At 36.4% G+C, this 16,235-nt stretch overlaps 1 long non-coding RNA gene across 1 annotated transcript; it reads left to right on the top strand.

Annotated features, from left to right (window-relative positions):
- The first annotated feature begins 3,177 nt into the window (after positions 1-3,177).
- LOC140524322 (uncharacterized) lies at positions 3,178-12,927 on the top strand. Its single transcript, XR_011973665.1, has 4 exons — positions 3,178-3,485; positions 3,623-4,417; positions 9,699-9,845; positions 12,291-12,927. It is a non-coding gene; the product is annotated as an uncharacterized lncRNA (long non-coding RNA).
- The last annotated feature ends 3,308 nt before the right edge of the window (positions 12,928-16,235 follow it).

The following is a 16,235-nucleotide window of genomic DNA, read 5'->3' as shown; positions in this document are numbered from 1 at the left end:
TTGGCGAATGAAATTTCAAGTTCATTCCCTTTTGCTCTTCCTTACATTACACTTTAGTATACATCCCTCACTATTTCAGAATAGTTCGTTGCTCTCTAGGATCTTTATCTTTTACTTATTTTCTTATTAATTTACGTAAAATTATTCAAGTCTTTCTACATGGAGGAAAGACAAAGTCTTCATAAGTCAGAGCACTGGATGGAACCTGTTAATCACATGAAATTCAGTAAGAATGAATACAAAATTATATAATTAAATACAAAATAGTTTCATAAGTATAAGTTGGAGGAAATAGAATTGGACAGCATTTTGTCTGAGAAGATGTTAATCTTAGTCAGTTCTAAACTGAAGCTGAGTTGGTACTGTTATCTGAGAACCCAAAAGCTAGTGTAATTTTGCATCCTATTCAGAGAAGCATAGCTTTCAAAACAGACAAGGTGAAAATCCCTGTGTACTCTGAAGTGAATAGATTGGCTTATCCTGATTAATTCATTTGTGGCTCTCACAGAATTATGACAAGTAGTAAGCACGATGCCTAACAGGAAGACCCTGGGGGTCCATGACTTGTGAGGATCTGTTAAAGGAACTAAAGATATTGATTCTTATGTCTTCAGGATTTTGAAGGACAGTCATTTTGAAGAAAGATGAAGCATTCTGTGCTTCAGACTGAGGATCAGAGCTCGGAGCAATGGATCAGAGTTTCCAAAATGTACATTTTTAGGGTGAATGTCAGGAAAAAATTGTTAACCAACACAAACATCTTGAAACAGAATGCGCTCACTTGAGACGTGGTGGCCACCCCCACCTGTGAAGCCTTCAAGTTGAGGCTTGTAAGAGTTAGGTCCCTAAGAATTGATAAGGCTTGCCTTGGGTAGTGACTGAGGTTGCTTTCCATCTTTGAAATGCTATTATATTTTGGCTTTTCATTTTCAGTAGCCTGCATTTCTTTTAATCTATAAAGCTATTTTCCTTGCTTTTTCACATTCTATATTCCAGTTGAAGGTCAAATGTTGTTGCTGACTTTGGAAGGAAAAAAGATGATTTAAAATTTTCTGAAATTGTTGTCCCCAGGACGAAGAAGAGCTCATCTCAAAGAGACTTTTTTCTGGAGCTAAAAGCCAGAGTTGAACAAGGTGGAATTGTGAATAATCCTCTTGGAAGCAGAAAGAAAGCTTCTTCCCAAATCACTGAGATTTCTGAGGTATTCACTTTGATCACTTTCCAACCTAAGTCCATATTTTCAAAATCAGGACTGTGCTTCTTCATTTTGCTACATATTTGTCATCCTCAGTCCGGTACATCTGTCTACAGCACACAAGTCGGGACATGGCTGGTTATCAAAATCCGCATATGCTGTTTGTTATACTTGGTTGTTCCTTTTTCCTTTTTCATTCAATGGCCATTCTTGAGACCCAACTCTACTTCAACTCAAAAAATCCCTGGATTTCAGTAATGCCTTTGCCTTTTCTGGTCAGAGAAAAGGGGGAGCTCATCAGTGTCATTCACTCCTAAATTAGTGGGAGAAAGGAATGCAAAGAGGTAGAAAGTGACGCCTCCAAAACAAACCATTTTTATTCCTTGATTAAGCGATTCATCTCTTTGTACTTTTCACGAGAGAGATTAAGGGTTACTATATATATATATACAGAGAGAGCAAATATATAAAAATAGAGCAAATTAATAATATATAATAATACATATATAATTATATATAATATAATAATATATAATATATATACATACATATATATGTATATATATATACACACACACATATGTATATATTATTAATTTGCTCTATTTCACTTTGTTGTCTCATTCATGTCCCATGAAAGAGAAGTAAAAAATATTTGCCACAGAAAAACTTTTCTTAGATTTCTGACCTCTGGCTTTATCTGTGACCTGAATTCCTACATTAATTCTAATTCAACATTGCTCACCATGATAGGAATACATATTCATCAAATTCTAAATTTACAGTTTTGCATTTTCATATTTTCTTCAAAAGTTGTTTGAAGGAAATCATTTGTGTTGGTGGCCCCCAGTAATCCTTGGTTAATGGTGCCCTGGGGTGCTCCTTTTAACTCAGCTGAAACCTCCTCATACCCTCCTGCTACACTTCCAGAAAGGATGTCACAGCATGGAGCTTATAAGCTTTTTGATGTAACTCTTTCCACCAGTCCTGAATGGGGAACAATGCTCCTGGACCAGTTTTACTATGATACGAGTGCAATATGCACTTTTTACACTTTGGCCTCAGTAATGCTTTCATCATTCTTTTAAAATATGATGGTGAAGGGTAGGTTACCATCACTAGGAGAACACACTGCAGGTCTCACTTTTTCCATCCCGAAAATGAGAGGTTTTGACTTAACAACTTCTAAAAGATTTAAATCAGTGTTGCTGTGAAAACGCTACAGCTATCAGCAAAGAGAATTTTCTGAGGACTTCCACTAAGAAATTTATGACTTATCACTTCATTGTTCTGGAGATAATATAATTGTACCAAGACAATGATTCTAAACGTAGGACAAATGCTTGTCTTCAGCTCCTAAGAGGAATTAGCTATTGCAACAGCATGTTTGATTTGGAGTTTGAAGAGACGTGGTTTGAAACACTGCTACTACTACGTACTGAGTGTGACAATGGGCAGGTTATTCAGTAATATCTCCTACCGTAAGTCCTGATGTGTAAAATGGGGAGAATAATCTAAATATTTCCTTCTTAAGTGTGTTGCAAATTTTAGCCGTGATAATATATTGGAAGAACTTTCTAAAATACCTTAAAAGGCAACGTGGCATGAAGACTTCACACAGGCCTGAAAGGATTTATTAGAAGTGATGATTAGTGATAGGAGCAGAACCAGGAAAACTCTTTACACAGCAAAAACCGCAGTGTGCAACGAATTTTTCTGGTACACTTAGTAATTCATTGCCATGCAAGTACCTAAAAGATTCTGAATGGCCTCTGGAGGCAAACCGCCTTGTACATCCTGAGACAGAAATACTGAACTGGATAACAGAATGAAGCAGACCATTTTCCTTTGGATTATGTTTTGTTTTATAGTTTCTCCCATTCATTTTAATTGTTCTCTGCAACGTGAAAAACAGGAAAATGTGTTTAATAGGAATGTACGTGTAGAACCTATATAAGATTGTACACAGAATCAGTTAGGGTGTGTGTAGAGAGAGGTGATGGAGGAGAAGGAAAGGGAAAACATCTAAGCTATATGGAAGTGATTCTAGAACACGGAAAACAAAAAAATAATTTAATATAAAAAGGCAATGTGTAAATATTAAGTATTTTTATTTTTATTGTAGCGCTTTGACTATCCAGTTTGGAATAGAATGGATAGAGCAAAGGAAATAAAATATGCTGAAAGGCAGCTTCGTGGGACTAGAAGTTTACTTCTTATCTTCAGATTGATGAAGCACTTTTAAGACCTGTTCTTTTTGAAAACTGAGTTGGACAGAAATGTGAAATAGGTGAAACTCCCTTAATTTAATTTTTTCTGAGGAAACTCTGCTTCTTGGCACCTTGGCATTTATTTTGAATTACTAAGGAAAATCAGAATACATAATTTTGTTTTGAGTAACATTTTTTTTCTGTTTGTTATATTTAGATTCCTAACGGCAATGAGAAAGAAAAATGTCTGTTGAATAAAAATCTAATCCTACACGACGAAGTTGCCAAGCTCAAACTCGAACTAGACACAGTAATAATTAAGGATGAAGAAAAAGAATGTCATTGTATGGAAGATATAAAAGTTTGAAAAGAAAAGATTGAGGAGCTTCAAAAGAATTACAACTGAATGAAGAAGTCTTAAGAAAAATTACATTCCAGTGCAGTGGAAAAGTACATGATCTGACGACTGAAAATGCAGTTCTGAACTTTAAATTGAACAATGCAAAACAGAGACAGAGTAGAGAGAGTAATTGCATCATGAAGTTCCCATGCGATTTCTGCTGTTCTCGATCATGAGCAAAGTGAGTCATCAAACTAGCCCATGAACATTCCTTTCAGGGAGAATGAGATGAGTGGCTTTGTTTACAACACAAGCTATCATGACACCCCTAGCTTAAGAGAGAACAATGGTGTCCTTCCTCATGAGCTGTCTAAAGCTGAAAGAAAAACCAATAGTTTAGAGAATTAGCTGTCTGGTGCACGATTGCTTCAGGGAAAAGACACCCATTTAAAAAGCATACAGAGAGAATTAAACCTTGCCCAACAGAAGAAAAGGAACTTCAACACACAAATCAACTGAAAAAGGGGAAAGTGAACAAGTTACATTATCAAATGGGAATCTATCCAAGAAAGATTAGCACAAATTCAGAGTGAAAATATGTTGTTTCAGCAACAGCTTGAAGACACCCAAAAGAAAACCATGACTAAAGAAAAGTTCTTGAGTGAATCCCAGGTACTGTTCATTGATCTTTTGAATATAGTTTGTGCTGACACTGAAAAACAAGTTCTTACGGTAGAATAGAGAAGTAAAGTGTTGACCAGTGAATGTATGTACTTAAGAGAGCAAATGTGTATATATGAAAATGTGTAGGCTGAAAGAGAGGTAGGGTTTTAAGAATTCTGTTTGGGTAAACATGTAACTTTTTGAAATGAAAGTCAAAATTGATTTGATGAAGATAATTTAAGCATTGAATTTTCAGCAGGCACGCAATATTATTAACTTTTATTGTCAAAATTTTGAAATGTAAGAAAGAAGAATGAGAAGCAATAGTATGATAAAATAATACCATAAAAACGCATAAGTAAGTGTGAATTTAATAATAGTAATGAAATGTAATACAGTAAAATACAGGTAATTAAGTTCATAAAAGTAAATACTTAATTTATCAAATTAAAATTTCTATGAAATAGAAATAAATTTTCATAAAGAAAGTATTTATGTAGAAATAAATAAAAATAAATACATAAAAGTATAAAAATAAAATAAAAAAATAAAGTGTCAGTGTCATCTTTTAGGTAAGATGACTCACTTTGCTTAAAGAAATTGTATAGTCAATGAAATTTTTTTTTCATTAGCATAGATAGTGTTATCTCTTGTGCATAGATATTGATTAATTTATTATTCTCATTCCTTTCCAAATATTACATTTTCTTAATGAAATACAATAAATTATTTGAAATGCTAAAACTTCTGAAGAATCCTACAAAATTTTGCTAGGAATAATGTAGCAATTAAAATCATATATCTCCCTTGAGATACTCGTGAGTATTACCGTTACCCTTTTCATAAGATTTTTAAAATATTCATCAGTCTGACGAGTTTTTATTCATACTCCTTTGAACTAGTTTTAGAAACATTGAAGAGTGAATCATATTTTTAGTGGAATTCCAATGACTAGTCTCTACCTTTCTTTAAAATTTAGGACAGTATTTCTATTAAAAGGAATATAATTATGCACTAAGCATTAATATTTTTTGTGTTAATAAACTTATTTTTTTTTTGCAGCTACAAAGTCAACCAGTACATATTTACTTTTTTTTTGGATTTTTTAAAAATTTATTTATTTAGCTTTTAACATTCATTTTCACAAAATTTTGGGTTCCAAATTTTCTCCCCATTTCTCCCCTCCCCCCGCCCCAATTCACTGAGCACTCTAATTGCCCCTATTACCGATCGACCCTCTCTTCCAACATCCCTTCCTTCCCTTGTCCCGATCTTCTCTTTTGAACTGTAGGGCCAGATAACTTGTTATACCCCATTACCAGTATTTCTTATTTCCTAATAGTAAGAACAATACTTGAGAGTTGTTCCTAAAACTTTGACTTCCAACTGTTCTTCATCCCTCCCTCCTCACCCATTCCCTTTGGGAAACAAGCAATTCAATATAGGCCATGTCTGTCTAAGTTTGCAAATGACTTCCATAATGGTCGTGTTGTGTAAGACTAACTATATTTCCCTCCATCCTATCCTGCCCCCCCATTGCTTCTATTCTCTCTTTGGATGCTGTTGCTCCCCAAGAGTGATGACTTCAAATTGCTCCCTCCTCCCAATGCTCTCCCTTCCATCATCCCCCCCACCCTGCTTATCTCCTTCTCCCCCACTTTCCTGTATTGAAGATCAGTATTCATACCAAAATGAGTGTGCATTTTATTCCTTCCTTTAGTCGAATTGATGAGAGTAAGCTTCATGTTTTTCTCTCACCTCCCCTCTTTTTCCCTCCACTGAAAAGTCTTTTGCTTTCCTCTTTTATGACAGATAATTTTCCCCATTCCATTTCCCCCTTTCTCCTCCCAATGTATTTCTCTCTCACCACTTAATTCCATTTTTTTTAAAGATATGATCCCATCCTCTTCAATTCACTCTGTGCTGTGTGTGTGTGTGTGTGTGTGTGTGTGTCTGTGGGTGTGTAATCTTACCAACTACTCAGATACTGAAAAGTTTGCAGAGTTACAAATATTATCTTTCCATGTAGGAATGTAAACATTTCAATTTTAGTAAGTCCCATATGACTTCTCTTTGCTGTTTACCTTTTCATGCTTCTCTTCGTTCTTGTGTTTGAAAGTCAAATTTTCTTTTCAGCTCTGGTCTTTTCATCAAGAGTACTTGAAAGTCCTCTATTTCATTGAAAGACCATTTTTTCCCCTGAACTAATATACTCAGTTTTGCTGGGTAGGTGATTCTTGGTTTTAGTCCTAGTTTCTTTGACTTCTGGATAATCACATTCCATGACCTTCGATCCCTTAATGTGGAAGGTGCTAGATCTTTTGTTATCCTGATTTTATTTCCCCAGTACTTGAATTGTTTCTTTCTAGCTGCTTGCAAGATTTTCTCCTTGACCTGGGAACTCTGAAATTTGGCCACAATGTTCCTAGGAGTTTCTCTTTTTGGATCTCTTTCAGGTGGTGATCCGTGGATTCTTTCAATATTTATTTTGCTCTCTGGTTCTAGAATCTCAGGGCAGTTTTCCGTGAAAATTTCATGAGAGATGATGTCTAGGCTCTTTTTATGATCATGGCTTTCAGGTAATCCCAAAATTTTTAAATTGTCTCCCCTGGATATATTTTCCAGGTCAGTTGTTTTTCCCCATGAGATATTTCACATTATTTTCCATATTTTCATTCTTTTGGTTTTGTTTTGAGATTCCTTGTTTTCTTATAAAGTCATTAGCCTCCATCTGTTGAATTCTAATTTTTAAAGGACTATTTTCTTCAGTGAGCTTTTGGACCTCCTTTTCCATTTAGCTAATTCTACTTTTTAAAGCATTCTTCACCTCATTGACGTTTTGAAACTCTTTTGCCAATTGAGTCAGCCTATTTTTGAAGGTGTTATTTTGTTCAGCATTTTTTTGGGTCTCCTTTAACAAGGTGTTGGCCTGCTTTTCATGCTTTTCTTGCATCTCTCTCATCTCTCTTCCCAGTTTTTCCTCCACCTCTTTAACTTGATTTTCAAATTCCTTTTTGAGCTCTTCCATGTCCTGAGACCATTGAATATTTATTTTGGTTGTTTGGGATACGGAAGCCTTGACTTTTATGTCTTTCCCTGAGGGTAAGCATTGCTTTTCCTCATCCAAATGTATGGGAGGAGACATCTGCTCACCAAGAAAGTGACCTTCTACAGTCTTATATTTTTTCCCTTTTTTGGGCATTTTCCCAACCAGTTACTTGACTTTTGGGTCCTTTGTCAAGAGCAGGGTATTCTCCGGGAATCTGTGAGATTTCACTTCCTCCAAAGTGGCACAATGAAGCGTGTCCTGGTCTGGATGCAGAGAGCGATTTCTATGCCAAGAATCTTAGCAGATACCTCTCCACTGGCACTTGGCCTCGAGTTCCCAAGTCAGCACTTGGGGCTGATTTTCAGATAGGCTGGATGGCAGGGCCACCATTCAGTGTGAAGCAAAGAGCAGCTAGCCCAGGGCCTCCACCCAGGGCAGAGGCAAGACTCAGCTCTTCAATGGCCCCAGGGGTTTTTACGCTCCAACAAGGGAGCTTCCATAGGGGCTGCTGTGCAAGATCTGTGGCCACTGCCTGCTGCCAGAGCTATGGGAAAGCCGTCTCCCTTCCTGGTCTGCTGATTGAACCCCATCACTGGCCTTTGGTGCCTGTGGGCCAAGGGGTCTGAGGCCTCACTGTTGCAACTGCAGATTCAGCCCCTGAGGTGTCCTCACTAATCTTATTTTTTAATTGTTTGGGTGTCCCTACTAATTTTTTTTTATCTCAGTATTTTTTATTGTTTTAATAATTATCCTTGCTCAGTGTCCAAAATTGCAGTTTCTAGAATCATTGCCTTTTATTTGTTGAATATGCATTGCCCCTTACAATCTACTAGCAGTTCTCATTCTCTCTGATTCATCATCAATTCAATGGGGAAACACGTCACAAAAAAATTTTTAAATTTTATTTTTAGTATATATGGTCATGAATTTGAATCCAGTCCTTCCATACTACAATTCAGTTTACTTGTATGTATTTAGTTAATTAGGTCAGTTTTATTTTCACAAGTTTTTATTGCCATCTTTCTGCTTTCTGCTTCCTTCAAAAATTTACTAGATGTTATTTAAATTTAATGTTTCAAGGCACTTAATATTATCTAATAAGAGAAAAAAAAGCTTTAGTTCCTTTTATTTTTTGGTTTCATTTTCTCTTACTCACTGGTGCATTCACATACTTTGCTGTATGGTGAAGTGAAGATGATATTTTGTAGCATATCTCTCTATGCATTTGTGACTGTGTATTTCTGTGCATATTTGGACATATGGATATGTGCATATGGATGAATATACTTATGTATGTAGAAACACTGACCTTGCAATATACTGTGTATACATAAGTGGGAAAACTACCCTATTTTTATTGTTTTCATTTTCTCTGTCCATTGGCTACAGCCAGACGTGTAATTCCTATTCTAATGGATAAGTGAATTGCTTTGAAGCCTTGGCAAAGAGAGTTGAACATGTGAAAGGTAGTTAACAAGGATATATGTTGCAGTTTTGGCTGCGAGCAAACTAAAACATACTTGTCAAGTGCTTTTACTAAGCCTGATAAGGATATCAGCACCTATGTTCATTCTCCAGGGGAAACTATGAGAGGAACGAAAATGCATCCCTTTCTTATGCATGTCTTCCTCATGGTAAAGGCAGGGGCAGAGAAAGAAAGTAGTTCACGTTTCTGAAAAAGGGAAGGGGAAACCCCTAATGTTTCTATCAAATATAAAAACTATTGATTATTCCCACTCCATTACATCACCTTCCATGTCAATTTCAGATAAAAGAGTTTAGTCCCTAGGTAACTTTGGAGGTCTTTTAATTTTTCTCTGAAAGAGGTGATGGGGAAATCAGGTTGAATGCATTGCTTAATGGGGAGTACACTGAGCAAGAAGAAGACAGCATTTGATCCATGCTGAGTGGAGGTGAAGTTGTATAGTTAATTGAGGTTTGTAGTCTCAGAAGACAAGTTCCAATCCTCTTCTCTCTCAATGACTGCCTTTAGGACCTTGAGTAATTCATTTAACTTCGTTGGGCTTCAGTTTTCATGTTGGCAAAATGAGGTGCTTGTATTAAATAGTCCTTAAGATATCTCTAGCTGTAAATCTATGGTAATTATGAATATATAAATGAAGTTAAGTTGAAAGAGAAAATATTAATTTCTGTTCATTTTAAAAGTGTGTTCGTTTTTTTATGAGCTAATATCATGTCATGGAATCATGAACAGAAATAATTTGGAAATATTTCACTCAGGTTACAGTAAGAAAGCTTCAACAAGAACTTGCTGATTCTTTGTGATATCATTCCATGACAGTAGTTTCACAAGTTGCATCATTTTATCGAACTGATTTTGAAAATAAGAAAAAACTACAGGAGAAATTAGATCAAAGGAAAAGTAATGTATGTATGCATAAAATCTATAATTTCTCACTGGTTAAGGGAAAGTGTGTTGAGTGTGCTATTTCCTTTATTTCATCAATATTATAAATTTTCTGAACACTCTGCCTGTCATTTACACTCACATAAAGCTAGACATAAAAACTCCACCAACTGTACACTTGAATTTTAATATATTAAATTAAATTATATTTAATATTTTTTTTAATTTTTCATTTGTAACATATTTCATATCACATAAAACAATTCCCACCTTTGGTCGGGTGATATCTCTTTTAAAGTGTTCACAATGTAGACCACAATGTAATTTTTTTTAGCAGTATCCAACTGAGATACTAATGATAACTATGTATGCTAACTTCATAAGCCCTTGTCCTAATTGTCTCCACATTCCTACTAAGAAGTAGACGACCTTAGCTTACTGTTGTTGTTCTAAACTCCTAAGCCTAATAGCTTAATTTTAGACTTGACCTTGGATGTTCCCCTACCAACAAGCTATAATTTAATTGATCTCGTATTAGGCTTACCACCCTTTTGACTAGAGGAAATTGCCACTAAGTGTTAGGACATTGCAGCGAAAAACAAATCTCCCCAAATTCCTGTCAGTTTCAGGCAGGAATAGATTGTCAACTTGCATTCACTGAGGCTTCGAGTCTGCCAGCTATCAGTGGGGAAATTGAGTCAGGAGAATCCTACCTCAGCCCAGGCTGTACAGCCGCTCTCCCACCCTTCCCATGAGATCACCTTTTTCAATTCCTATACAGGCTTAATGGCACCATGGATTGGAGGCTCAGATTACTATTTTGCTATCCATATATGGAGTTAGATTCAGAATAACAGTCACTTAGTAGTCTCATAGCATCTTCAAATAGCAAGTTGCAATGACCACGGTTTCAGTTATGACTATAATTTCACATTGGCTAAGGCACATCTTTTGAGAGAAGTCTTAAGTGACTTCCATGCCGTTCTATACCTGTTTTAGTTCCCACTTAAATAACGATCATAAAAACAAATTTACCAATCAAACCTTAACCTTTCCATCAATGCCCATTTTACCCCAGGTTACCTGACTCTAGGAGGTTTAGAATAAAATGCATTTCCCCAATCTAACGATGTCTCTGGTGTAGTCTCAGTAATTAATTCTGTCAATTGTTTTAATGTTAAGTGCTTTAACATCACTTTGTAATATGTCCAATTATTCTCCCTATCTCTCCCGTCCCCCCACCCACTAATTCCCTGCATTCTGATTACCCCTTCACTCAATGAGCCCTCCCTTCCATCACACCACACCCTTCCCTTTTCCCCATCTTCTGTCTTATCTTGTAGGGCAAGATAAATTTCTGTACCTCACTACCTGTGTTACCTGTTTATGGGTTATATGCAATAAAAATTATCAGCATTCCTTTCTACTGCTTTGAATTCAACCTTCTTTCCATCCCTCTCTCCTTCTCTCCCTCCCTCCCTCCCTACTCATCCCCCAGAGAAGGCAAATAATTTAATACAGAGTAAATGCAGGCCGCTTTAAAGAAGACTTCTATAATAATCATGTTTTCTAATACTAACTATATTTCCCAGTATCCTGTTCTATTCCCCGGTATGTTTTATTCCTTCATTTAACCTTCTTCCTTCCCAAAAGTGTTTATTTCTAGTTATTCCCTTCTTCCATTTGCCCTCCCTTCTATCATTCCCCTCACCCCTCTTGTTGCCTCCTGTGCTACATTCCTCTAGTATAACAGAGATTTTTATACCAATTTGAGTGAGCATTTAATTTCCCTCCTTTAGACGAATGTAGTGAGAGTAGCATCACTTACCCCCTGTCCTCTTCTCCCTTTTCTCCTCCATGGAACTAGATTTTTCTTTCTCTCTTTATGAGTTATAGCCCATCCCATTGCATTTCTCCCTTTCTCCTCCCAGTATGTTACTCCCTCACACTTCAGGTTTTTTCTATATATTATTTTTGTAGATATCCTCTCTTCTGATTCAACACAGCCTGTACTCTTTGTCAATGCGTGTGTGTGTGTGCATGTGTGCATGTGTATACAATCCTTCCACCTACCCAAACACTGAGAATAGTCTCAAGAGTTATAAATAATTTCCTTCCAAGTAGGAAGATAAACACTTCAGATTTAGAGAGTTTTTTTATGACTTTTCTTTCCTGTTTATCTTTTGAAGCTTCTCCTGATTTTTGTGTTTGAAAGTCAAATTTTCTGTACAAGTCAGGTCTTTTCAACATGAATGCTGCAAAGTCCTCTATATCACTGAATGACCATTTGTTCTCCTGAAGTATTATACTCAGTTTTGCTGGGTAGCTCATTCCTGGTTTTAATCGCAGTTCCTTTGACTTCTAGAATATGCTTTTCCTAGCCCTTCAATCCCTTAATGATGAAGCTAACACATCTTGTGTTATCCTGATTGTATTTCCACAACACTCGAATTCTTTCTTTCTAGCTGATTGCTGAATTTCCTACATGACCTTGGAACTCTGAAATTTGCCATGATCTTCCTAGGAGTTTCTCTTTTCGGGTGTTTTTCTGGAGGTGGTAAGTGGATTCTTTCAATGTTTATTTAGTCCTCTCGTTCTAGAATATCAGCACTGTTTTCCTCAATAATTTCATGGAAGATAATGTCTACGCTCCTTTTTTGATCATGACTTTCAGGTAGTCCAATAATTTTTATATTGTCCTCCCAGGATCTATTTTCCAGGTCATTTGTGTTTCCATTGAGGTGTTTCACATTATCTTGTATTTTTTCAAACTCTTTTTTGTTTGTTTTCCAACTTCTCGGTTTATCTTACACTCATTCATTTCCCTGAACTCAGTTCTCTGTTTCAGAGAACTGTTTTGCTCACTGAGCTTTTGAACCTTTTCCTTCTTTTGCCTAATTCAACTTTTTATTGCCTCCTTCTCCTCCCTGGCTTTTTGGACCTCTTTTCCCAATCGTGTCAGTCTCTTTATAAAGGTTTTATTTTCCTCAGCATTTTTGTGGTTGTCCTTGAACCAGGTGCTACCTTGCTTTTCGAGTTTTTCCATTGCCTGAGTCTACTTTAAGTTCAGTTTGGAGGCCCTGGAGGCAGAGGTCTTAACTTCCTGTGACAGTAAGTCTTGTTCTTTCTTGTCTGAAAGGATGGGAGGAGACAGCTGGTCACCAAGAATGTAACCTTTGATGGTCTTACATTTTTTCCCTTTTTGGGGCACTTTCACAGCCATTTACTATCACTCAGGGATGACGTTTAGATCAGCTGCTCCCTACTGCCAGAGGCTTTCAGTTGAGCTTCTTGAACAATGGACCCAGGTTACTTCCCACCCTCTGTGGCTTCCCGTGTCTGCTCCTGGCCTCTGCCATCACTTTGGGCTATTGCTGAAGAAATCCCTTTACCTCTCCCCAGCTGGGAAATCCCTCCCCCATTGACTTTGGGTGATTTCTGTGTTGCTTGTGGGTTGAAGTAAGTGGGATCCTCCCTGTTAGGAGCTCTTCCCAGAGGTCTGTTCAGGTCCTCTTCCTCCCAGTGCCGCATGGCCAGGGTTGAGCTCTGCTCTGCTCAGCGTCCTGTGAGATAGACCTTTCCTGTAAGCCTGCAGGTTGCCTTTGACTGGAAACCTCTTTTGCTCTGTTGTTCTGAGACTTCTGTTGCTCTACACTTTGTGGAGAGACCTTTTTACCGTTATTTTGTGGGCTGTAGGGGAAGTGCTAAAGTATATGCATCTTCCTACTCCTCCATCCTAGCCCCACCCAATATTTAATCATTTCACAGCATTCACTCTTTATGTGGTTGCCAATTTTGTTTTTCTAGCCTTACACAAAGAATCGGGTGTTTTTCCAACTGCCAATAATAAGTAAATCATTTCTATCATACTTCGTATTTAGAAAGACCTTTACATTTATTTCCTGATTTATTCCCCCAAACAGCACTGTGAAGTAGAAATTATTTCTCTCCTTCTCTTCGAACTACTCCTTGAATAAAAGCAAAATGTCATTTCGTCAAAATTTGTAAATATATAAATTACACATGCAAAATGCCATTGAGAATGAAAGTAATTAGGTGGAGAATCTCATTATTATCTTCTACCTTAATCAAAGTGACCTCACCATGCTGATTTCCAGCTCCATACGTTCAGCACCCTCTTCTTCTCACTTAGTTACACTTCCCTATTTAGTATACCTATCTAAAACCTATCTACTCTTCACTTCAAGGTGCCTTTGAATTACAAAAGTATGATTCTTTTGCCATAACGCTTTTTGAACTTTTCATACCTATTGAATTCTTAATCTCCTGAATTCCACTTAGATTTGGACAAACCATAATTTAGTGGTTAACTTTATACTGATTGCCTTATGGTGTTCACATCTGTTAACAAATTATCATGTCCTGATTCTAAGTCTGTTTTTTTCAACTAGATTGTGGTTCCTTGAGGACAAGAATTATTTATTCTTCATTTACTCAATAGAGCTTCCTTTTCCCAGAGTGTTGGCAGTATAAGTAAGTGTTATTACTGTAATAGTAAAAGACGTTGTAGTAGTTGTTCTAGCAGTAGTAGCACGAGTAGTAGAAGAGGAAGAACAAGGAAAGTAAATGTTTATTTGTTGATTTTACCATGAATTGAAAGTTTACCCAACATTAAATTTGTTCTAAGGCAATAATGGGCCTAAAGCATTTTTTTGTTTTTCTGGTCTTATTTTTTATGCATTTTCAATTTCCCAGAGACCCAGTGGCAAAATAGAAATTCAGTATAAAATTATTTCATTCTCAACATTTTTAGTATTAGAAATTGTTACGATGAATGTGAAGTTAATCGTAGAATAACATGGCAGTCAAAGTCTCACAACCTGCTCCTTTTATTACTATAAAATGCCTTTCTCCATAATCAGTTGCTTTCCCACAGTTACATGTATTATGTAGTAGGCTATTTATCATGATACCAGCCCAAAATTATAGAAATAGATATTTCTGATAACGTTCAAAACACAGTTTCAACCTAGTATCCATCGTACGTGGAAAACTAAGCAAAATCTATGTCAAAGCAGTCAAAAAGAGAACTTTGGATGGTGAGAATTTTCAGAGATACATTGGGGAATTTTGTATAGAGATTTGAACCTAGACTTACAAAGATCTGCCTTCATATATGGTCTTAGGTGCGAAGGCATAGCAAGGAAGCAACAATTTAGATTCCATCTCTGACAACATGAAATTGGTCATTTAATTCACACTCAGGGGAAAGTGGCACCATTTCTTGTCTAATTTTCCTGATGATGAAAATGTTCACTACGTAAGACTTCAGTGAAATGATAGTTACTTTCTTCATCAAAACTTATTTCATCAACCAGTGACTGTTAATTATGCAAATAGTACTATGATAGATTCTGAACAGGTTACAAAGACTTGGTGTAAGACATGGCCTCTTACCTTGAAGAATTTTCAATCTCACTGGGAAGCCAATACAAAACAGAGGAAATTCATTTATTATACAAGGTAGAATTTAAAGAAGTATTAAATAAATGCTATACCTGTAAGTATTTATATAAAGGAGAGATTATTATAGTTGGAGATTAGCGCAGGTGATGTTGATCCATTACTGGGTTTCCAACGCCAAAAATATTCCATATAAATTTGCTAAGTTAGTACCTCTGCTGGAAGAACAATTGCCGAATACCTACATTATATATGTATATATCTATATATCTATATATATATATCTATACACACACATGCATATATATGTATATATGCATATGTGTATATGTGTATATCTGTTCCTCTATATATATGTACACAGAAACATATGCATGTGTACATACACAAATTGTCCAAAATCTGCGTCTGACTGTGACTTTTACCAGATTTTGAGTCCTACCTCAGTCCATTGCCATCCACATGATTTTCAACAAATGGCTTCCTGTTTCAGGCCTCTGATTCCTCATTTATTCCATGATGTGCTAACTCATCTCTAGTATCCCTTTCTGCTCTCACAATCTATAGTTCTAAAAGACTAAACTGCACTTCTGTTACACACCTAGCAATGGATATGAATTGGACTGAATAGTTCTTGAGGGTCCCTTACAATTTTGAAATGATATCCTTATTCCCTTTCGTTTTCAGTAGCCTCCTTTTCTTAGAATTTTTATCTCTTTTCCATCCTTTTTCACATTCTATATTCCAGTTAAAGTTAAAATGTCTCTGCAGAATTCTGAAGAAAAAAGTGATGAAAAACTTTACAATATTGTTCTCCCCAGGTTGAAGAAGAGCAAAATGACACTCAAAGACAAAGGCAGGGTCTGAGTGTCAGTTCTTTGTAAGATGGAATTCTGAATAAGCCTCCATGAGTGAACAAAGAAATAGAAGCTACTACTTCCAAAATGACTCAGGCTGGTCACCATTTCGAGTGAGCAGTAACGCCG

The sequence above is a fragment of the Notamacropus eugenii genome, chromosome 2 (genome assembly GCF_028372415.1).
Source record: "Notamacropus eugenii isolate mMacEug1 chromosome 2, mMacEug1.pri_v2, whole genome shotgun sequence".
In the NCBI taxonomy this organism is placed as follows: Eukaryota; Metazoa; Chordata; class Mammalia; order Diprotodontia; family Macropodidae; genus Notamacropus; species Notamacropus eugenii.
Note: the sequence above shows the minus strand (reverse complement) of the source record. Positions and strands in the feature narration are given on the sequence as shown.